Source organism: Lithobates pipiens, unplaced genomic scaffold, assembly GCF_037356315.1.
Source record: "Lithobates pipiens isolate NorthernLeopardFrog02 unplaced genomic scaffold, aLitPip1_a1.2 Scaffold_30, whole genome shotgun sequence".
Classification (NCBI taxonomy): domain Eukaryota; kingdom Metazoa; phylum Chordata; class Amphibia; order Anura; family Ranidae; genus Lithobates; species Lithobates pipiens.
In genome coordinates, this window is record NW_027507791.1 from 66048109 (window position 1) to 66072604 (window position 24496).

Genomic DNA, 24496 nt, shown 5'->3' on the forward strand with positions numbered 1-24496 from the left:
ACAGTATTAGCAATTGTTTGCACTTACAGGAACTGGATGAGATTGTAAAGGAGCTAGGTCATGTCCTGGCATCAGAAAGTGAATTGAGAAAGTGCAAAATTTCCAGCTGACTTATGTAAAACACGGAGAACCCAGACATTTGAAGCATGAATGGTGATATTTACGTCAATGTAATTAATGCCAGAAATAATATGGTAAGTAAGGCAGAAATGCATTAGACGTCCACAGTTAGCGTAGGGCTACACGGGTGATCAAATCTTTTTGCTACTGAGAGATTTAACCGCCTATCTCTTTAATATCACGTTGATTTTAGTGAGATGACTGACTGTGGTTAACCACTTCAGCGCCGGGAGGTTTTATCCTCTTCCCAACCAGGCCATTTTTTGTGATACAGCACTGCGTTACTTTAACTAACAATTGCACGTGCGACATTGTACAAATAAAAAAAAATGTCATTCTCCCCCCCCCCCCACAAATAGAGCTTTGTTTGGTGGTATTTGATCACCTCTGCGGTTTTTATTTCTTGTGCTATACCAAAAAAAATACCAACAATTTTGAAAAAAAATTTAAAATTTTTTACATTCTGCTATAAAACATTTTACAATAAAAAAAATTGTAAAAAATCAAATTTCTTCATCAGTTTAGGCCAATATGTGTTCTACTTTTGGAAAAAAAATCCCCAATAAGCTTATATTGATTGGTTTGCACAAAAGTTATAGCATCTACAAACGATTTTTATGGACTTTTTATTTTTTTTTATTGTTTTTACTAGTAATCAGCAATTTTTAGCGGGAATGGACATTGCGGTAGACAAATATGACACTAATACTGCGTACACACGATCAGACTATCCGGCGGACAATCCGCTGGACTTTTCAGCGGAGGTCCGCCGGACTTTCCGAACGAGCGGACTTGCCCACACACGCCCAGACTTTTCCGGCGGACTGGGTCCAGTGGACAATCCACCGGACTATGGCAGGGGTCTGCCGGACTTTTGAAATAAACAGACTTGCCCACACACGGAGTAAAGTCTGTTCATTTTCCCGGGGGATGCTGGGACTGTGACATTATAAGGGGCAGGGTCACCATGTGACATCCCCCGGTGACCCCGCACCTTATGCCTATATAAGTGGCCGCACAATGTGTCCCTGCCATTACGGGCAGAGAAAGCATTGTGTCAACATCGGAAGAAGAGAAGAAGAAGGACGAAGAAGAAGCAGGAAGAAGAAGGAGAAGAAAAAGGCAACAGCGATAAGACCGGGCCAACACTAGTAAAAGAGCTGGAAGAAGAAAGCGTAGGCCCGGTAAGAAGATCCGAAGAGCGGGACAAGACCCCCAAAGTCGGAAGAAGACCCCCGGACGGCGGAGGCGGCGACGAAGGAGAAAGCCGGGCTCCTCCGCTAGTAAAAGAGCTAGTAAAAGAGCAGAAGATAGCGGAGGAGTCCGGCGAGAAGACCCCCGAAGACGGAAGAAGACCCCCAGAGCTGTCTAATAAAGTATTTTTAAAACCTGTGTTGTGTTTTTTTTATTAACACTTTTTTTCCCCAGGTGAATGGGTACCCCATACTCATTAAAGGGGGCTCGCAGATTCTGATAAGCCCCCCACCCGCAGACCCCGACAACCAATGGCCAGGGTTGTCGGGAAGAGGCCCTTGTCATCATCAACATGGGGACAAGGTGCTTTGGGAAGGGGGACCCGAAGAGTCCCCTTCCCACTCATCCCCACCCCCTTTTCTGACCGGCCGGGCTGCATGCTCGCATAAGGGTCTAGTATGGACTTTGGATGGACCCTTGCGCCGTTTTTTCAGCATAGGGGTTCCCCTTTAAATCCATACCAGGCGACGGGGCTCGCGAGGTGTCAATCTCGCCGATGGAGGTGGCGACATTGACTTCCTGCGCTAGTCCCGCCTACCTGGAGCAACGTTCAAAATGAATGGACTTTCTTTGTGTGTGGGCAAGTCCATTCATTTCAACAGTCCACCGGACTAGCACACAGACGGGCAAGACTTCAAGACTTCTTTCTAAGTCCACTGGACTTTTGGGAAGAAAAAGTCAGCCGGAGCCCACACACAGGGAAATTGTCCGGCGGACTCTGGTCCGCCGAACCAAGTCCGCAGGATAATCCAATCGTGTATACGCAGCATAAGTGACACTTTTTGGGGATCAATGCTAAAAAAATACACTGTCACTGTTTAAATGACACTGGTAGGGAAGGGGTTAACATCAGGGGTGATCAAGGGGTTAAGGGCCAGTTCACACCACAAAAACGCACTCCAGATCCGTTCCGGATGCGTTTCTGCGTGCGTGTTTGTAACACATTTTTGATGCGTTACGGTGTGTTTTTGGTGCATTTTTTATGTATTTACAAATGCATTCCAGTTGCTTTTTTTTTTCACTATACCAGGGTCCAGTGAGTTTTTGATGGGTTTTCCAGTACAGTCCACTGCAGGAAAAATGCAACATGCTCTACATTTTTTTCTGGAACTCAAAAGCCCTGGAACTGACTGCACTGGTGTGAACTATGCCATTGGAAACCATATAACCTAGTTTCCATGCGTTTTTGATGCAAACAAAAACGTATTGGACTGCATGTGGTGTGAACTGGCCCTAAATGTGCTCCTAGGAAGTGCTTTCTAACTGTGGGGGGAAAGGATGCACTGGAGGAAAAGAGAGACGTGTTTCTGCTTAGCAGAAACACAGATCTCCCTTTTCCTCCCTCACAGAACCACAGTCTGCCTTGTTTATATAGGCAGACCGCCGTTCTGCCTTTCCTCCAAACGACCTTTGCGGCCACCGGACCTGCTGATTGGCTCCAATCACAGCGGGATCGGGGCTCTGGTGGTGCACGCCTCAGATCGCATACACAAAGTCAAGTACAGGTGTGTGATTTTGTGCAGCCGGGTCGCCCTGCCACAGTATATATATGCGGTGGGCAGTCTGGAAGCGGTTAAAGCCTAACTCTGGGAAATGTGAAAAGTATTCCTTACAGTGGGCTGTGCCCACAATGCAAGACTTACCTGCTCATTTAGTCTAGGGCAAAGGAGAAGTGCTTTGACACCCCCACCCCCTGACAGATGGCTCCTGCAGACTGTCTCTTGGTGCCATCATGTCCAATGCAGGGCTATTGACCCTACATTGGTATTGATGATGTCAGGACCTTAGGTTGGTAGAGTAGATAAGAGAAGACGCAGCGGGGACTTGTCTATCAGCGTGTAGGAACAGCTCTTCTTTAACAAGCCCCCTAAGCCTACACAGGCAGTTAACCCTTGCAGTGTTGGCACCGTCCCACTGAAAAAGGTTTATTTTTAAGTTTCCTGGAGTTGGCCTTCAAATCTTTCAGAAAAAGAGATTTTATTATTACCCCTTTAGCCCCTAGCTTTAAAGATGATGGAAAACCTAAGGGCTTGTTCACACTTGACTACATTTCTAACACTTTACAAAAACTCCTATAGCGTTAGTTCTAGCATTAAACTCGCGTTAATGAGCTTTAGTATGAGCGTTAGACTGACGTAGAAGCATTAATGATGCGTTAAAAACGCTCCCCAAACTGACCTATTTGCAGTTTTGAAGCATTTGATGAGCGTTAAGGCAGGCTAAAACCACTCCCCAAATGCCTATTTTCAAATGGGAAGTGTTATTACAGGACTTAAACATTTTAACAGTTATAAAAATTATATTGAAAGGGCCCAGGCGCTACCTATAATAACTAAATAGAGATCTGTATATATATGCATACATATGTATATACACACACGTGTACCCCCAAAAAGGCTAAAAACCAAAAACCAAAATGAGTAATGGTTAAAATCCCCAACGCCCACTAGTAAGAGAAGACCAGGAGGGAGGAGTAGGCAGGGCAGGCTACAGAAAAATACTAAATAATTTATAATTCTCACCCAAGGGTAAGTGGTTATCACAGAAGTATAAGTCCAATATAAGTGGTTACAAGGGAAAAAAAGGGAAACTACAGTACTGGCTATATTATACTAGAAGAGGTTCAAGTGCAACCTTAATAGTACCATAAAAGCATCATAGGTGCATATATGAATAACACTATATCTTACTGATATAAACGTATACCCAGTGTAAAATAAGTATTGTTAATTAAAAGTGTAAATGTGCAGAAGTGCAAAAGCCGCAAAAATGTGCAAAAGTTGCAAAACCATCAATTAATCACATAGAATGGATAAAAAAGTGTATGAAAATTGTAAAAAACAGCAAAACAAAAACAAAAATATTTATAACTTAGTGCATAAAGTCCAAAAACAAATTCATTAATTGATCAGTACGTCCTTGTGAAAACAAATAAGTGCAGTCCAAAACAAGGTAGAAATAATATATGCTCTAGATCAGTGATGGCGAACCTATGGCACGCGTGCCACAGCTGGCACCCAGAGCCATCTCTGTGGGCACGCGAGAGGGTCCTGGTTCACGGTGGGGAGAACATGGCAGCAAACAGCGGCGAGGTACAGGAAATTAACTGCACGAGTGAGTGGGTGGCTCCGCAGCCTCCGCGCGGAAGGCTACAGACCTGAGAGCACGTGAGGGAGAGAAGCAGGCAGCGGCAAGGTGTGGGAAACTGTCTGCACGAGTGAGTGGGCGGCCCCACATTCTCCGCGTGGTAGGCTACAGGCCTGACAGCACGCACGGGAGGGAGAGAAGAGCTTCACTGCTTCATTGTATGGCTGAAGAGGGGCGCAGCATCCCTGGCGCCTTCCAGAGCTTGAACTCCTCAAACCTCCTTCAACAGTGAGGCCCGGAGAACAGACTGACTGTGGGCCCAGTAGACAAGGACAGGCGAGAGGCACAGGCTGTGAGGGAGCCGCTGGATGGAACAGGGATGGAGACAGGTACCGGGCACAATTATACACTGAATACCTGCAGACGAAGACTGGGGCAGGGAGGCAGAGCAGGGATTGCAGATAAGGACATAGCTAGAGGTCTCCCTTTCTCTCAGCTCTCCACTTTCTCAGCCCCCGTGTCCCCCCCTCTCTCTCTGTGTCCTCTCTCTGTCCCCCCTCTCTCTCTCTCTCTCTCTCTCTCTGTCCCTCTCTCTCTCTCTGTCCCCCCTCTCTCTCTATGTGTCCCCTCTCTCTGTCTCTCTCTGTGTCCCCCCCTCTCTCTCTCTCTCTCTCTCTTTGTGTCCCCCCTCTCTCTCTGCCCCCCCCCTCTCTGTCCCCTCTTTCTCTGTGCCCTCCCCTTTATCTCTGTCCCATATCTTTCTCTCTGTCCCATATCTCTCTCTCTGCCCCCCCTCTCTCTCAGCATCTCTCACACTCCTCCCCCTCTGTGTGCCCCCATCTTTCTGCCCCCCTCTCTCTCTGCCCCCCTGTGTGTCGCCTATCTCTATCTATCTGTACCCCCTCACTCTCTGTCACCTTTCTCTCTCTATGTGTCCTCTCTCTCTCTCTGCCCCCTTTCTCTCTCAGCATCTATCACACCCCTCCCCCTCTGTCTCCCCTCTCCCTCTCCGTCCCCCCTCTCTCTCTGCCCCCCATGTGTCCCCCCTCTCTGTGTGTGCCCCCTATCTCTATCTATCTGTCCCCCCCTCACTCTCTGTCACCTTTCTCTCTCTATGTGTGCTCTCTCTCTCTGTCCCCTCTCTCTCTTTCACTGTGCCCTCCCCTTTATCTCTGTCCCATCTCTCTCTCTGCCCCCTCTCTCTCTCAGCATCTCTCACACCCCTCCCCCTCGCCCTCTCTGTCCCCCCTCTCTCTCTGCCCCCGTGTGTCCCCCCTCTCTGTGTGTGCCCCCATCTCTATCTATCTGTCCCCCCTCACTCTCTGTCACCTTTCTCTCTCTATGTGTCCTCTCTCTCTCTCTTTCTCTCACAGCCTCCTTTCTCGCTCTCTCACAAACCCCTATCTCACAACCCCCTCTCTCTCACACACAACCCCCTCTCTCTCTTACACACACTCCCATATCACTCACACACCCACTCTCTTTTTCTCAGCACCCGTCTCTCATGAATTGCCGTGTTGGCACTTTACAACACAAAACCAACTTATTTATTTCAGTTTGGGCACTCAGACTCAAAAAGGTTCGCCATCACTGCTCTAGATCTTCAAGCAGATGCAGTTTAAAGTGACTGGTGCTCAAACATATGAAATTCAGGTGACTTCCGTGCTCACCCCCTCAGCTCCCCACTCACCGAATCCCTATGCCCACGAAGGGCAAACAAGCCTGTATGATTCAAAGTGCAGGATCTGGTTACTCCATGGGGAAGAAAATCCAAAGGGAACAACCTTCCACCCTTTTCTCCTTCCTCGATAGTATGGGGAGGTTCCACTAGGCTGGTGATGGCAGATCGGGGTGTCCTCAGAAAAATGAAAAGGGTCTCATAGTGTAGTAATTCCAGGTCTCAAGTGTCAGGTTCAAAATATAAACTTTATCAGTTGGAACATCGGAAAAAACTATTTTTTTTAAAAAACAGATAGCGTAAGCCCACACGGGAAGTGGTTTACAGAGTATGACAAAAACACAGTCCCGGAATAGCAGCTGTACCATAAATTGAATTAATGAAAAATTACAATAAAAATTACAATAAAAATGAAGGGAAAAAAATAAAAAAAAATATATAAAAAATAAAAATAAGGATAAACCAGGACAGGAGTGTTTGCACACCCCCTCTGAGTAAGCAATTATAAGCAGAGGGGTCCCTTGGTGAGGTTATCTCAACCACTGGGGTCACAGTAAAACTCCAAGGCGTGACACCCTAGGGGAGGGCCACTCACCGTTGGTCCTCACGGGAGTAAGTGAAAGTCCGTAGCGGTCTGGCAAACCGATACACGAGCGGAGGCACGAACACGGAACTGGCGTGCATTCCAACCTAAGCTCCACCTAAGCTCGACAAACCGGAAGTGGTGTGCGTGGTTACGTCAGACGCGTTTCGTCATAGGACGTCTTCAGCGACGATCAGAGCATTTGCAATGCATTACCATAGACTTAAATAGGAGGCATTGAAAGGCTTCAAATGCCTCCTGACTCAACAAGAGGCTTCAATTTTGAAGCAACGCTAACACTTAATGTTATGATAATGTGAACAGCACTGTGTGATGTCCATTGTACCATTTGCATAGGCATTTGAGGGATGTTTTTAATGCCCCTCAAATGCCTGCTTTTAATGCCAGTGTGAGCTTAGCCTAACTGAAATACATTTAAGTTGCCCAAGAACTTTGTATCATTAACAACTGCCTTTCTTTATGCAATTTAATGCTGCTGATCTTCTGCAGTATCTTTGCAGCCAGTTCCTGACATGCACTCCAGCGATGGCTGCTTGGCATTTCTCTGGACACGTCTGTGAAATGCATGTTGAAGTCTTCATCAGATACCTGCGGGAAAAAGTGAGAAGGCAGAAATGAAATTGGGAGACAGGGACATGGCATTATTACCTTACACCAGGCAGGATCTGAACAAGAATCCTCATGACAGGATCACCAGGTATTGTTTTAATGAAAACTGTAAATTTTAAAATATTGAAAATGACAATTTATTGAATTATACTTGGGGGGACAAACTATAATATTGGGGAGGTCGTGGCCCCCTCAGACCCCACCAATGTGATGCCACTGCAATTACGTGCAAGATAAATAAAAAGACAGCATTTTTCCTTGCACATGATTGGATGATGGAAGTCAGCATAGGTTTGGCACATTTACTAAGCTATGGAGCAACTGCACTCGCAGTATATTTGTCTTTAGTAAATCAACCTCTAAATGTCTCATCTACCGGTAGGTGCAGAACTCTGTGCTATGGTTGCATACAAACGGTCCAAATACAGTGGCGGCTGTTGGTAAAAAAATAATAATAATTTGTGTGTGGCCGGAACTCTGCAGACATGCTAACCTTGGATGCACACAGGCTGCATTCAGTGGAGGCTAGAGGCTCTATTCTCTGATTAGCGGTTACATACAAACAGCAGCATCGCCGGCCATTGCTTTGTACTGAGTGCAAATCAGACAGTCACCACTGACAGCTGCTGCTGATCGCACACAGTGTGTGCAGGCAGCTTTTACAACCAGGTAATGGCCCCTCTTCGCTGTTATTTGTTCATGTGAATGTAGCCTTAGGCAAGCCATAGATGATTACATTTTCTTTCCTTAACCTATGGGTGGAAGACATTTTAAAAAATTGCTTAATTCCCCCCTCAACACAGGCAGTACTGATATGAGAATTCCTGCCACAGTGCTATTGTGTTCTGGCTGCAGGGAGGCTTCCCGGCCAGCAGAACACAATGATTACTGCTAGCAGTTATAGCTGCAGGCAGTAATCTTATATAAAAATGATAGGCTGGTTGTACCCAAGTAGATTGATGGATCAACTTGGGTACAACCAGCCTGCCCATAGATGGAGGGAATCTTGGCCTTTCTCTGCTGAACCGGCCAAGATTTAATCCATCTATGGATGGCTTTACCCTGTTTCAGAAATGAAGTGCCTCTGAATTTTGCTGCTGTGACTTCCTGGCCCCAACTAATTATCAGACACAATGCAATTTCTTGCACCAGTCCACCTTTCCCATCCTTGCATAGAAGCTTGCCTTTGGCAATGGGCAACTGATTTGTAGTTTTCAGTATAGAGGCCATTGCAGTTTGCACAAAAAGATATGTGTGTGCACATTGACTTTATGTAGGCTTGATGACTTTAACCTTGACCAAAGTTCCTCTTTACAAGTGCTAATACAATAACTTATTGTACAAAATCAACCATAGCCTGCTTATGTGCTGACTGTGAGGTAGAACTATAGAACCCCAGCAAGAACCATATTTTAAATGATTGTAAACGATCATCTTGTAAAACAACCCATTTAGTTTAAAATAGAAATGAAAGGCAAAACATTTTTGTATAAATATAAAAATACATTATAAATACCTTTTCCCCTTTTTTTTATAAGTGATCACATTCCCTCTGTTTTCAGCTGCATAAGAGCTGGGGGGAGGAGAAACAGCAGCACACTGAGCTTCTTAGTGAATGGCTGTGCAGCGGGGGCGTGTCAGGACTAATCTGATCATTGGAGGAGAGCATACTGAGCTCAGAGCACAGCTAGAGAACTGACCATGGTGTGTTTTCCTGCTCAGTGTGGTCAGTTTTTAATAGGAATGCAGAGGGACTGTCAGGAACACCAGGGATTTCACATAAATGAAGTGATACAAAGAGAACAGGATACTTTCTCATACAAGTACAGCAGGCACATATCAGGAATATGAAGTTTTGGGGTAACAAACGCTTTAAGTTTCATATAGAATGGGGAATGCTTAGGTCCTCACTCTCAGGTTTGAGTGCTACCCCGGGTCACCACTGGGGACATTCATCGTCATTTCCTATCTTGGTGACTATTCTTCCCAATTTTCAGAAAAAGCCAAAAGGAACACATTGGGGTTGATTTTCTAAAGGCAAGTAGTCTATTCACTTTGTAAGGGAAGATGCACTTTTCAAGGGAATTTTCCCCATATCTTAGGGATTGAGGTGAATCTCTACTGACTTCCATCATCCAATCATGTTCAAGCAGAATACAGTTTATTTTTTCCTTGCATGTGATTGGTTATTCTTTGCAAACTAAATATTTCACCCCATTCACTAAAAACTCTATAAATTCCCTTGCAAAGTGTAATTGCCAGTGCAAAGTGAACAGCCTATTTGCATTCAGTAAATCAACCCAATTACTTGTTTTACAAAAGCACACCAAGAAAAGCAGGTGTGGCCCCATCTTAGCCCCTGTACACACGGTCGGAGATTTCCACAACCAAATCCGTCGGATTTTGCCCGTCGGATCTTGTCCAAAACAGTTGCATACACACGGTCGGACAAAGTTGTCGAAAAATCCGATCTTTCAGAATGTGATGACGTAATTTCGTTACGATGGGACTACGTTCAGGCTAGTAGCCAATAGCTTTGATGTAGGAATTTGATCTGAGCATGTGTGGCACTTGGTCCGATGAAAATTCTCTACACATGATCGGAGTATGTCCGATCGGCCCAGTTGGTCGGGAAATATTTCCAACATGTTGGAAAATTGGGTCCGATGTATATTCCGACGGAATCAGTCCGATGCATACCACACACAGTCGGATTATCCGACGACACAGTCCGATAGGACACATTCCGACGGATTCTCCGACCGTGTGTACAAGGGCTTAGAGAAACAATGTGAAACGAGTGTGGTGACATTGCAGAACTGTTTTCATATTTAATGGAATAAAGACCTTGTGGAGCTTAGCATACCTTCCAATTTACTGAGATAACAAAGAGGATCTTTGGATCCATATCTCAAAGATGCAGACCTCAAGGAATTAATACAAAAAATGATTGGAAAATGATTGAAACGTACACAATAAATTTAATTCTGTTACTCTTTCTTTTACTGTTTTTTCAAAATAACGAATTAAATCATTTACAGGAGTTATAAAAGACTTTGTGACAGTTTTTGTAGTAAAATAGTGCTATTTTAGGCCTCATTCACACGAGCGATTAGGACTGGTCGACGAACACCAGCACCAAAAATCAGCAGATTCTTGCAGGCAAAATCCTATGTTTAGTTGCAAATGAATGACAAACTGACAGCAGCCATGGCTGTTTGCAGGTAAATGCACATGCAACTGCGATTAATGACAGGTGATCACAATTGGACGCAGAAAGATGGGTCCAGGCTCAGACATCCATCCGTAACTGGAGGTATCTGTTGCGTGTGTGGATACATGCGAACAGCAGCAGCTTTTTTCAGCCCGTCATTACTTAGTGCAGGATGAGAGGTTGCCACTCTTCATATACATCTGTCATCCCAGCCGGAAGAATCTACTGATTCTTGTAGCTGAAATCTGTTGTTTGTCCCTAATCGCCTGTGTGAAGGAGGCCTTGGCTGGCCATACATTATACATTTTCCTATTCAATATCCTTTCGATTTATCTTCAACTATGTAGTACAAGGGCCTGCCTGATGGCATACAAATTGAAAGTGTTTGACCTGATAATTATATGCTTTTAATAAATAAATCTAAAGGAAAATTGTACAAGAAAATTGTCTAATGTATGGCCAGCCTTTTTATAGGTCTACACATCATACCAAAATAAGGGACAACTTTGGAGGAGAGAGGGACATAGGGATTTACTTACAAATGCAGGACAGTCTCTCCAAATTGGCGGCGTGCTACTGCAACAACTCAGTAAGTGCACATTTAACCACTTTCAGACCGGACCAATTTGCTGGTCAAAGACCAGACCACTTTTTGCGATTCGGCACTGTGTCGCTTTAACTGACAATTGCGCGGTCGTGCGGCGTGGCTCCCAAACAAAATTGACGTCCTTTTTTTCCCACAAATAGAGCTTTCTTTTGGTGGTATTTGATCACCCCTGCGGTTTTAATTTTTTGCGCTATAAACAAAAATAGAGCGACAATTTTGAAAAAAACGCATTATTTTTTACTTTTTGTTATAATAAATATCCCCCAAAAATATATAAAAAAACATTTTTTTCCCTCAGTTTAGGCCGATACGTATTCTTCTACATATTTTTGGTAAAAAAAATCGCAATAAGCGATTATTGATTGGTTTGCGCAAAAGTTATAGCGTTTACAAAATAGGGATAGTTTTATAGCATTTTTATTAATAATTTTTTATTATTTTTTTTTTTACTAGTAATGGCGGCGATCTGCGATTTTTATTGTGACTGCGACATTGTCGGGGACCCATCGGACATTTTTGACACATTTTTGGGACCATTGTCATTTATACAGTAATCACTGCTATATAAATGCAGTGATTCCTGTGTAAATGACACTGGCAGTGAAAGGGTTAACCAGTGGGTGGCAGTGTAGGGGTTAAGTGTTCCTAGGGGTGTGTTACTAACTGTGGGGGGGTTGGGCTTTCATTTAGTGTACACTGATCTCTGCTCCAATCACATGGAGCAGAGATCAGCGTCACTAGTTGCTAGGCAGAATGGAAAAATGTTGTTTATACAGCATTTCCTCCATTCGGCCGCTCCGTGAGACGATCGCGGGGATGCCCGCGGCGGTCGAGTCCGCGGGTCCCGCGACCGGACTCACGGGGGTCCCGACCAGCGCGGGAGCGCGCCGCCGGCGGCGCACTCCCAATGGCAGGGCGGCATCGAATATTGGACGTACATGTACGCCAATATGCCTGCCCGTGCCATTCTGTCGACGTACATCGTTGTGCGCTGGTCGGGAAGTGGTTAAAGATGTGTAACCAGGAGCTGGCTAGGATCGGCTGTACTGTCAGGGGACACGCTGCAGCACTTGCTAGGGCATGGTTGTTTACTCTAGGGTTCAGCCTGGAAGCTATGTTGTCATGTCCTAAAGGCAGAGTGGAGCAAAGGATCTTGGAACATGTAGTCTGAAGAGCCAGGTTTACACTGAGATCAGACTGCGATGGACTACGTCTGGGGAGGGAGAATGAAATGCTGAGAAAGGTAATAAAAAGCCTGTACGAGGGGCAGGGTCACTATCTTGGAACCACAGCCTGGATCTGCAAGCAGTGACTTGGACTATAGGTTGTGCTGCAGCTGGGTTGCGGCCAGGGCTGGGCTGGGACAAAAATTTGGCCCTGGACTTCATCCAGACCGGCCCACTTTAATTTTGCAAACACGCAAAAAACAGTATATAAACTGTACGCAATTGGGTAAAAAAGCCCCTAGAGAGCCCCCCTTACATCAGGGTCCCCAGAGAGCCCCTCCTTACATCTGGCTCCCCAGAGAGCCCCCCACTTACATCAGGGTTCCCAGAGAGCCTCCCCTTAAATCAGGGTCCCCATATAGCCTTCCCTTTACATCAGGGTTCCCAGAGAGCCCCTCTTACATCAGAGTCCCCAGAGATCATCCGCCTTACATCAGGGTCCCTAGAGAGCCAACCCCTTACATCCGGGTCCCCGCAGAGCCCCTCCCCTTACATCCGGGTCCACAGAGAGCCTCTCTCTTACATCAGGTTGCCCAGAGAGCCTCCGGCTTACATCAAGGTCCCCAGAGAGCCCCTTCTTACATCAGGGTCACCAGAAAGAGGGCAGGTAGTGGGCTGGGACCCTGTGGTTGGGGACTCCTGGACTGACTCGGGGCTATGGGCCCCAGATTCGAGGCTATAGCCCCAAAATTCCTCCCCAGTGATGCCACTGGCTGTCACTGAAACCGGTCCACTGAGCCATCGGCCCACCGGGAAACTCCCTATAGTCCCTATGGCCAGTACATGCCTGGTTGCGGCTTGTGTTACAGAGAGAGAGTCATCGTAAGCTGGTGTATCTGCTGCCAGCAACATCTGATCCTTTGGGGGCAGCCTGGAGGCCTCATCGCATCCACTCCACATCCAGCTGGACGGTAGCACAGTGCGACAAGGGGTTGAGGAATGGATTATCCCTTGAGCCAGACTTTGCAGATGCCTGCTGCGGATCCCTCATGCCACTCTACAAAACAGAAGGTTGCTGGGATTGGTGAGTGGGCACTCACCTATCCTCTTTACACCAAAGGACACTGCATGCAGACACCGATGCCTTATTCACTCCATCACACCCAGTAAGGGAACTCTTGCTACACTTTATTTCACACTAAGAGAATCTAGTGTTGATCTACCTGCCAGAAGACATTATGCCCATCTTAAAGAGATAGCTGAAGACTCAAGCCTTTCTCTTCAAGGACTACAGAATACCCCCTCCCCAAGGGATCAGAACATTTGGTGCCTACCTAGGCCCACACAGCAACCAAGGATGCTACTTATTAGAGAATAGGGATAAGGAGTTTGTCTAAGGTGAATTTAGAGTTTATACATTACTGGGACTGTGGTGTCAGGAGATTAAAGGGAGAGATCTGACGGAAGTCTTGTCATTCCTTTGCCCTTTTTGGCCTGTAGCCATAGACCCTATTCAGCTGGTTATATGATCTTAAAGTGTTCTAATGTCCATTTTCCTAATTGGCTTTGCCATAAAGCTTATCTCCTGCATGTTACAAACTCTCTGCTGCTGAATTAATTTGCCATTAATCTGCCAGTAAACAAATCTACCTGAAGGATCTCTACATCACAAACACTTCTGGGTGTTCCTGGTGCCTGCAACGCGTTTTTTGATTCCTTCTGCCACCCATTTGTCTGTAGTGATGTGGGGCTCAGTGGAAGGAACCATTGAGCACAGCAGGGGACACCGGAGATTGACACTGCTGGAGGTGTCAGTTTCTGAAGAAGCTTCACCCTGTGACTTCTCTTCAGTGAAGTGGGGTATGGTGGTCCAGGCAGGAGGAGAGATTAGCATTTACTTTCTCCATTGTGGGTACTTCCTTTATTTACAAGATTATTTAAGTGACAGACACTTTTATTCCTATTCACATTTATGATTTGCGTTAACAAAAGCATATTAACGTGAACTATTTTGCACATTAATGTGCATTGTATCAAAGCACAAGTATGGCCAAAGCTCTTTTAGCCCTATTTCTCCTGTGGGTCACAGGAGTGCACTTACTGTAGTTCTATGACCCAGATTCAGCTAACAGCAAGCTAAAGTCTGCTTCTCTCTGACATCACTCAGCCAGTCCAGGCTCTGCAGGGATCCCAACAATAATATCAAGGTCCATCCAAAAGCCAAACCAGCAGCTGGATCAGCCTTTCAGTGTGCAGCTGAGAACCTGAGCCAGCCACTCCCCTCCCCCCTCCACAGCCTGACACTCCAGTGAGCGCTGGAGAGGCAAAGCACAGAGCCAGTAACTGACCATCACTGGCTCTCTATTCACTGAAGACCGAGTCTTGGTCTTAGAGGTGGCAGGGGACCGATGCAGCATCGGTCCATTACCGCATTCACATAGGTGTATTTGATTGATTCTTTAGAAAGCCCTCACTTCTGTTTTAGGGCAGCCCAGCTGATGGCACATCAAAACGCAGACAAAAATATGTATGTTGTGGTGCACATTAATAGTGGCCAACAGATTTAAAATGAAAGGCACAACAAATCTATGCACCGTGGTACAGGCCATGTGGTAAAGCACAATAAAATGCATGTTTTGCCATGCATTGTTGCAATGCATACGTGTAAATTACCTCCAAAAAATTAAATCAATTATCTGAAATGCAACATATCAAAAAACTATTTTGGGAGCTTCCATTGCCAACTTCTTTCTAAATTGTCAACCTCAGACTAGGGCCTAAGGCATACTGAGCATACATACCTATTTCTTCCGGCTGCATGCGACTCCAGCATTTGGGGGTAGGCAGACGGCACAATCGCAACATCTAGCCCTGTTGCCAACAGCCTGTTAAACGCTCAGATTCTTCTAGCGGCTGGACTAGGTTGGATGGTCCACCAAGTGGTGGTAACACATAGGGCAGTACACGCCAAGGGATGAATGCCCAGACCTCAAGCAGTCTGTGTTCCAAGCATTTGTCTCTGGACGCATACTCTCCTAAACCTTAGTAGGACTTGGTGCATTGTTCAGCTGCAGAAGCTTTCGGCCTCTCATTGAGTTTAACAGGTTGCTGGTATTGGGGCTGGATGTTGCCTTCTGCGCACATCTAAAGACTGGGATCTCATGCACCAGAGCTAAACACCCAGTGAGCTTGAAGCCTTACCACTACTTTGTTCTTCAAGGACCTGCAACACATATGGAGCCAGTGGGTGGAAAACCACCTGACCTGCACACTTATTTTTGAGACAATGGCTTACTAAGTGGCAAATTAAGGATAAGGATAAGGATAACAGCCCGGAAACATGCACATTTACAACCAAGTCAGCATTAGCAGCTTCCATGTTTGGTTCCCAACAGTTCATAGGCTAAAGGGACTACACAGGCAATTTTGGAGAGAAGGCTCTAAGCGTCTATCAATTTTCCTCCACTGGTAAGTTTCCAGCTGTTTCCATAGAAACCATTCTCAGAAGTTAAAGGAGTAGAGGGGAGCATTGCTATTTCTGCAGCTACAGTTAGCAGTGTTTTATAGGAAATCACACCCATCAGCAATAACAGCTGTCATTTAATCCATGTACATCAAGTTACGTTTTTACAACTAAGCAGGAGAGATTTGTTGTAACTGTAAGTCTGTCTTACTGTAATGCAAAATAAAGTCCCTGACTTATAAGCTGGAATGAATGCACTGCTAGATTGGATTCCCACATGGAAAATTAGGTTTAATATTCAGAAATGTAAGGTTACGCACTTGGGGCTAAAAACATGCATGAATTATACATTCTAGAAGAAGTGCAATTGGCTAAATCAGTGATGGAGAAGGATTTGGGTGTCCTGGCAGCTCATAGACTTAAAGGCTAACTCCACCTTTTGCAAAAAAAAAGAAATCTCCCCATATTTGTAGCAAACAAAGTGCATTTTCTTTTGTCTTTCTGTCTGCAATCTATGCCAGGTTCATGGAGACACCTCCCACAGCTCCTTTTACCTGTAATGTTTTAAATTGGTGTCAAGGTTTCCATTTTGCAGCAGGGAAAACTCAGTAATTAGAAGATCACTGGTCATCGGATTGTGACAGATAATGACACCAAGCTCTTCTCCTGAATGTTTTTTCCCCCACGTGCACCCATTCAGTTCAATCGTACTGCAAAATGGACACCACTGTGCTCTATAGATGTGGACTATTTTCTACTTTTTATTTTTAAAGCAGTAATGTAACCATGGTAAGTCTTTACCACTGCTTTATAAATGGTCCACTCTACGTTTCCAATCAAAGTTTAGCACACATAGTACATGAACTCATAAAATCATTTAATTTTAAAAGATTAATATAGTGAAATTAGGGCAAGATTTCCTTTTGTTAGAGGAAGACAAAAAGATGTAAAATCACCTATTCTGTCTGAATGTCTGGATGAGTATAGAAATATACATTTTATGCATTGTATGTATCACAGTTTCTCAGACAATGGGGGTTGGTCTGGAATATTACCACCTGAGGTCACATTGTGTGCTACACAGATGCAGTCTTCAAGTTAAAAAACTGGACACTCAAGGTTCTAGGTGTTGAAAGCCAAGTAATTGTGTTTATAGCATGATGCCGTGTGTCAGAAATTGTGAAATCAGGCCGAGACAGAAGTACAGTTAAATCACACTTATTTAATAATAAAAGTAAAAAGAACAAATGTTGCCAAAACATAGCCAAAAGTCAGTAACTGGAACGGATAGTCAGCCAAGCCAGAAGTCAGGGATCAATGTAGTGGAACAGCAAGCAGAATCTGGAGCCAGAAGGGATGCCAGCAAAGCAAGTCTTGAACAGGATCGCAGGAGGCTTGCTGACATCCCTTCTGGATCCTTATCCTGCTTGCTGTTGCTCCACTTGGATCCCTGACTTCTGGCCTGGCTGATTACCCAATCTGGTTATTGAACTCTGGACTGGCTGACTACTCGATCTGGCTATTGGACTCTGGCTATGCTTTGATTACGCTTACTCTATTTACCTTTTTACCTCTGTCTCGGTCTGATTCATGGTTTCGGGCAGTAGGCGAAGGCCATGAATTTAGAAGATACAGTCAAACCACTTGTTGGTATATTTTTTCCAGATTGTATGGGCAAGATCACCGCATGGATCAGTTTGCCTTGGCGTTACAAATGCTCCTGAGTCGCACGCCTCACCTGGAAACCCCCACTGTGGCTGCTCCGGTACAACCTGAGTCGCAGGCCATCCCTGCTGCTGCGCCAGTCTCTGTGCAGGCACCCACCTCGAGTATAACCTCTATAAGAGGTATATCTGGTTCTGCTCCGCTTCCCCAGCGATTTGGGGGTGATCCAGTTCAATGCAGAGGGTTTCTCAATCTGGTTAAGATATACTTGAGATGCTGCCCCAGGTGTTTCCCACGGACAGAAGCAACGTAGGTTTCCTGATATCTTTGCTTTCTGAGAGAGCCTTGGCCTGGGCTAACCCTCTATGGGAGATGCAAAAACCTGTTGTCTTGCATTACCCTGAGTTTGTGGCCTCCTTTAAAAGGGTATTTGACGTTTCCGCACGCTACGCTTCTGCTTCCAAGTGCCTCATGTCCATCAAACAGAGTACGAGAACTGTTTGAATTCCGTACTCTGGCAGCAGAGGTTGCTTGGAAACAATGAGGCCCTCGTGGCTGCTTTTTCTCATGGTCTCTTGGATTCCATCAAGGATGAGATAGCAGCCCGAGATATACTCACTGAGCTGGAGAGCTTGATCTCGTTTGCCATCCTCATTGACTCCAGACTCAGAGAAAGACTTTCTTTGAAGGAGCGCTTGCGGAAGCCTCCTGGGCTTTACCAACTACTATCAGAAGTTTATTCGTAACTTCTTGTCTTTGGTCAAGCCCCTGACTGATATGACCAGATAGGACGGTAATCCACAGAGTTGGTCTCCGGAGTCCTTTAAAGCCTTTGAGACTCTCAAGGCTGCCTTTATTTCTGCTCCTGTGTTGGAACATCCTGATCCTATGTTGCCTTTTATCCTAGAAGTTGATGCTTCTGAGACTGGAGTTGGTGCCCTTCTGTCTCAACATCTTAACTCTGAGAGCGCTATGCATCCGTGTGGCTACTTTTCCAAGAAATTGTCACCTGCTGAGTGCAATTATGAGATTGGTGACAGAGAGCTGTTGACAATAATTTTAGCCCTGAAAGAATGGAGACATCTCCTTGAAGATACCACTGTGCCGGTTCTTATTCTTACTGACCATAAGAATCTTACATTCTTGTCTGAGGCTAAGCACCTCTCTCCCAGAAGGGCACGATGGGCTCTTTTCTTGTCGAGTTTTAATTACATTGTCTCATTCTTACCCAGTACTAAGAATGTAAGGGCTGCTGCCTTGTCATAGACCAAAAAACTTTCCCTGTGACACTGCGCTATCCAAAAAAGAAAGAAAGCTGCTAACACAATCACAAGGATAAAACAGTGAATAATAAAACAAATACCAAACCAAAGTGTAGCGCTTAACAAAGTTATGAATAGTCTAGTTAGTGCATCATCATACAGTTTAACCAAAACACCTTAAGTGTGACAATTCTTGAAAACTTGCATAGAAATAAAAAGTACAGTCCAAACGAATAAAAATAAATTAAAAGTCTCTATGTGAGGAGTTGATCCAGTCCAAACGTGAAATACAGGTCACCATCCACCTTCTTAAATGAGACTAGCATGCAGGCACCCTGTGATGTTCCCGTCACCTTTAGAATTAAAGGCTTACCGGATAGTATGGATCCAAACGAATCTATATTCGAAGGATCATACAAGCTTATGACTTAGAAGCCAAAATTTGCAGGTGTAGATTTTCAAGGAAGTATCAACTCAGACTCCTCATAAAGTTGTCCCAACTAGTTGTTAAATCCACATCAGTATACTCCAGCTCAAAATGTTGAACTCATACAAAGGAAAAATAAGGAGCCACAATAGTGTAAATCCGTTTAAGAGAAAAAAAATTTAATAAAAAAGTAATGAACTCACATGTAACCAAAGAAATCAAGCGCTTAATCCATAAAAACAGTGCTACAGCAGTAGTCCCGACGCGTTTCGTCCTCTACAGACGTCATCTGGGGTAGCACTACACTGTAGCATCATCACTTATATAGCAAACAGTCAATTTGGGCGAGAATTCCATCTGCCTGTGTCACCGCGTGTCATTTCCGGTTTAAGATGGCGCCCGGCGTGCGTTCCACGCCTCATTACAATGTTACAGCATGTATCAGCAGACAGACCATGCCCAAACATGTGTAAAATAAACCAATAAATGAAAACTAGGTTGGCCCAAACATTAGAAACATACCCAACGTAAAAATTAGCCAGACGTTGTGATTTATTCCACTCTGTAATACCGTTAGTAGTGTTTCCGGGTCATGATTAAACGCATAAGGGGCATGGGTACGGATCCAATCATTATCATACCCAGCCACCTATGCCGACAAAGCCACACCCACCACAGGGAGGCACCAACACAGTGGGCGTGTCGTACATAGAGAGCACTGATGCCTCCGTCAAGCGGCGATGGAACGCACCGCGTACCGGAAGCACCAGCACCACACGCACGTCCGACGCAAGGGGCGGCGTAAGAGGAAATACGTCACAACCCATCGGAGAGCGTCGAACATCGGAAGTGACGTGAACGGAAGGTACATCACATCCGGCCAGGATGTATCCGACAACAGGAAGTGATGTAATGAAAATACATCATCTCCGGTGTCAAGTGGGACATATGTAAACATACGCCGGACCATACATCCTAGAGGGGATGTACATTTAAGTACACCCATACTAATAAGTATGGGATGGGAACGATTATGTATATGTAATGAAAAGATGTTTTTAAAACAATCTTTATACAAAATATATATCAGCACCGACACAACACATGTCCGGACATGCACTGTGACAAGTACTGATAGCACCTAAGGCAGATAGAATTCTGTCCCAAGACCAATATTATTAGTATAACATAAACAGCAATAATAGAAAGGCTGCCACTTACATAAAAATCAAAAAATCAAAAAATGTTAAAACAGATAAACAAATTAAAATAAAGCACTAAAATAAAATATTATCAATGTGCATATTAACCATTATTATGTCAGTTTAATATAGCTGGGAGACATAAAACAACTGAGTTTGTATCAACAACAACTAATAGAACACATACTATAAAATCATTTTGTACCTGTAGTACCCGGTATGTAGTATATCTGATCACTTGCCCGTGTGGTAAACAATATGTGGGGAGGACGACAAGGACGTTTGCGATTAGAGTGGGGGAACACATAGCCTTAATAAAGAGTAAGGTCTCTAAACACACTGTCCCGAGACACTATAGGGAACATCATAACAGTGACCCAACAGGTACCCAATTTTTAGCTATTGACAAATATACACCTCCGTGGAGGGGGGGTGCTATGACTCGGGGTGTTTCCAGATTAGAAACCTACTGGATATATTTGATTCGTTCTTACTCGCCATTTGGTTTGAACATAGAATGGGATATTAATGCCTTCATTAATAATGGTTAATATGCACATTGATAATATTTTATTTTAGTGCTTTATTTTAATTTGTTTATCTGTTTTAACATTTTTTGATTTTTTGATTTTTATGTAAGTGGCAGCCTTTCTATTATTGCTGTTTATGTTATACTAATAATATTGGTCTTGGGACAGAATTCTATCTGCCTTAGGTGCTATCAGTACTTGTCACAGTGCATGTCCGGACATGTGTTGTGTCGGTGCTGATATATATTTTGTATAAAGATTGTTTTAAAAACATCTTTTCATTACATATACATAATCGTTCCCATCCCATACTTATTAGTATGGGTGTACTTAAATGTACATCCCCTCTAGGATGTATGGTCCGGCGTATGTTTACATATGTCCCACTTGACACCGGAGATGATGTATTTTCATTACATCACTTCCTGTTGTCGGATACATCCTGGCCGGATGTGATGTACCTTCCGTTCACGTCACTTCCGATGTTCGACGCTCTCCGATGGGTTGTGACGTATTTCCTCTTACGCCGCCCCTTGCGTCGGACGTGCGTGTGGTGCTGGTGCTTCCGGTACGCGGTGCGTTCCATCGCCGCTTGACGGAGGCATCAGTGCTCTCTATGTACGACACGCCCACTGTGTTGGTGCCTCCCTGTGGTGGGTGTGGCTTTGTCGGCATAGGTGGCTGGGTATGATAATGATTGGATCCGTACCCATGCCCCTTATGCGTTTAATCATGACCCGGAAACACTACTAACGGTATTACAGAGTGGAATAAATCACAACGTCTGGCTAATTTTTACGTTGGGTATGTTTCTAATGTTTGGGCCAACCTAGTTTTCATTTATTGGTTTATTTTACACATGTTTGGGCATGGTCTGTCTGCTGATACATGCTGTAACATTGTAATGAGGCGTGGAACGCACGCCGGGCGCCATCTTAAACCGGAAATGACACGCGGTGACACAGGCAGATGGAATTCTCGCCCAAATTGACTGTTTGCTATATAAGTGATGATGCTACAGTGTAGTGCTACCCCAGATGACGTCTGTAGAGGACGAAACGCGTCGGGACTACTGCTGTAGCACTGTTTTTATGGATTAAGCGCTTGATTTCTTTGGTTACATGTGAGTTCATTACTTTTTTATTAAATTTTTTTTCTCTTAAACGGATTTACACTATTGTGGCTCCTTATTTTTCCTTTGTATGAGTTCAACATTTTGAGCTGGAGTATACTGATGTGGATTTAACAACTAGTTGGGACAACTTTATGAGGAGTCTGAGTTGATACTTCCTTGAAAATCTACACCTGCAAATTTTGGCTTCTAAGTCATAAGCTTGTATGATCCTTCGAATATAGATTCGTTTGGATCCATACTATCCGGTAAGCCTTTAATTCTAAAGGTGACGGGAACATCACAGGGTGCCTGCATGCTAGTCTCATTTAAGAAGGTGGATGGTGACCTGTATTTCACGTTTGGACTGGATCAACTCCTCACATAGAGACTTTTAATTTATTTTTATTCGTTTGGACTGTACTTTTTATTTCTATGCAAGTTTTCAAGAATTGTCACACTTAAGGTGTTTTGGTTAAACTGTATGATGATGCACTAACTAGACTATTCATAACTTTGTTAAGCGCTACACTTTGGTTTGGTATCTGCTGCCTTGTCATGACAGTTTTCCTCCACTTCCAAGTCGGAGTCGGTTCCAGTTCTGGTGATTCCTCCTGATCGTATCTGGGCTATGGTTCACACCAGTCTTACTTCTCCTTTGGGAGACAAAATTCTTGCTGCTCAGGTCCATGCTCCTCCTGAGAAACCTTGTGACCGTTGCTTTGTCCCAGAGAGTCTCCGTACTGCCGTGCTCCAGACTTACCATTCTCCCAAGGCAGCTTGCCATCCTGGGAAGAATCAACTCATTCGGGCCATTTACCAACAATTCTGGTGGCCTAGTCTATGAGCTGATGTTACTGCCTTCGTAGCTGCCTGTTCGGTGTGTGCTCAGAGTAAGACTCCACGACACCTTCCAGTGGGCCTCCAACAACCCATACCCAATGGAGAGAGGCCCTGGACCCACCTGTCAATGCATTTCATTGTGGAGTTGCCCATCTCCCAAAGCAACACTGTTATCCTTATGGTGGTTGACCGCTTCTCAAAGATGTGTCATTGTATTCCACTAAGGAAGTTGCCTACCTCTAAGGAACTGGCTTCCATTTTTGCTCGGGAGATCTTTTGCTTACATGAGCTACCGAAGGTGATTGTCTCGGACAGGGCAGTCAGTTTGTCTCCCAGTTCTGGTGAGCCTTTTGTGCAAAGTTGGGAATCCAGCTTGCTTTCTCTTCTGCGTATCACCCGCAGTCTAATGGGGCCGCAGAGCGAGCCAATCAGTCCTTGAAGCAATTGCTACCTTGCTATATTTCTGACCACCATAACAACTGGTCAGACCTATTACCTCGGGCAGAGTTTGCTCACAACAGTACCTTGAATTCTGCCTCCCGATTGTCTCCATTTATGGCGAATAATGGTTTCCAACCTTCCATGTTGCCTGACTTGTTTGTTCTGCAGAGTATTCCTGCCTTAGAGGAGCATCTCCGTGGTCTTCGTTCCACTTGGGTACAAGTCCAGGAGGCTTTGCGTCACGCTAATGGTAGGTACAGACTCCATGCTGACCGCAGACGCCTGCCTGCGCCTTCCTACCAGATTGGGGACAGGGTCTAGCTGTCATCTCGCAACCTCCGGCTTCATGTTCCCTCACTGAAGTTTGCACCTCAGTTTATTGGGCCTTTCCGTATCCTTCGCAGGATTAACCCAGTGTCTTACGCGTTGGTCCTCCCTCCTAGTATGCGCATCTCAAATGTGTTTCATGTCTCCTTATTGAAACCATTGGTCTGCAACCGATTTACCACCTTGGTGCCATGTCCTCACCCTATTCAGGTTGAGAACCATGAGGAGTATGAGGTACAATCCATTGTTGGCTCCCGTAGGTTCCATGGGCGCATACAGTGCCTGGTGCATTGGAAGGGGTACGGTCCGGAGGAACGCTCCTGGGTTTCATCCTCAGACGTACATGTCCCTGCCCTCCTCCGCGAGTTCCATAGACATTTTCCCCTCAAGCCCGGTGGTCCTCCGAGGGAGAGGGGTCATTGAGGAGAGGGTACTGTCAGGGCTGGCTTAGCCCTTCCTTCTCTGGGCTGGCTGCTCAGCTGTCGGCTAATTGCCAGCTCTCATCTCTCTCTACAGTTACCCAGCTGTTCCTGATCTTGCTTGTCTGACCTGCCTACTGTCCAGCTCACTTCATCTCTGCCTTCGCCTTGGTCACATCACAAGAAACCATCTCCTGCTTAAGACTGATTTGCTGACATCCCTTCTGGCTCCTTATCCTGCTTGCTCTACTTGGATCCCTGACTTCTGGCCTGGCTGATTACCCAATCTGGTTATTGAACTCTGCACTGGCTGACTACTCGATCTGGTTACTGGACTCTGGCTATGCTTTGACTATGCTTACTCTATTTACCTTTTTATTTTTTATAATAAACAAGTGTGATTTAATTGTACTTCTGTCTCGGTCTGATTCATGGTTTCTGACAACGGCTTAAGTAGGCAGGACTGA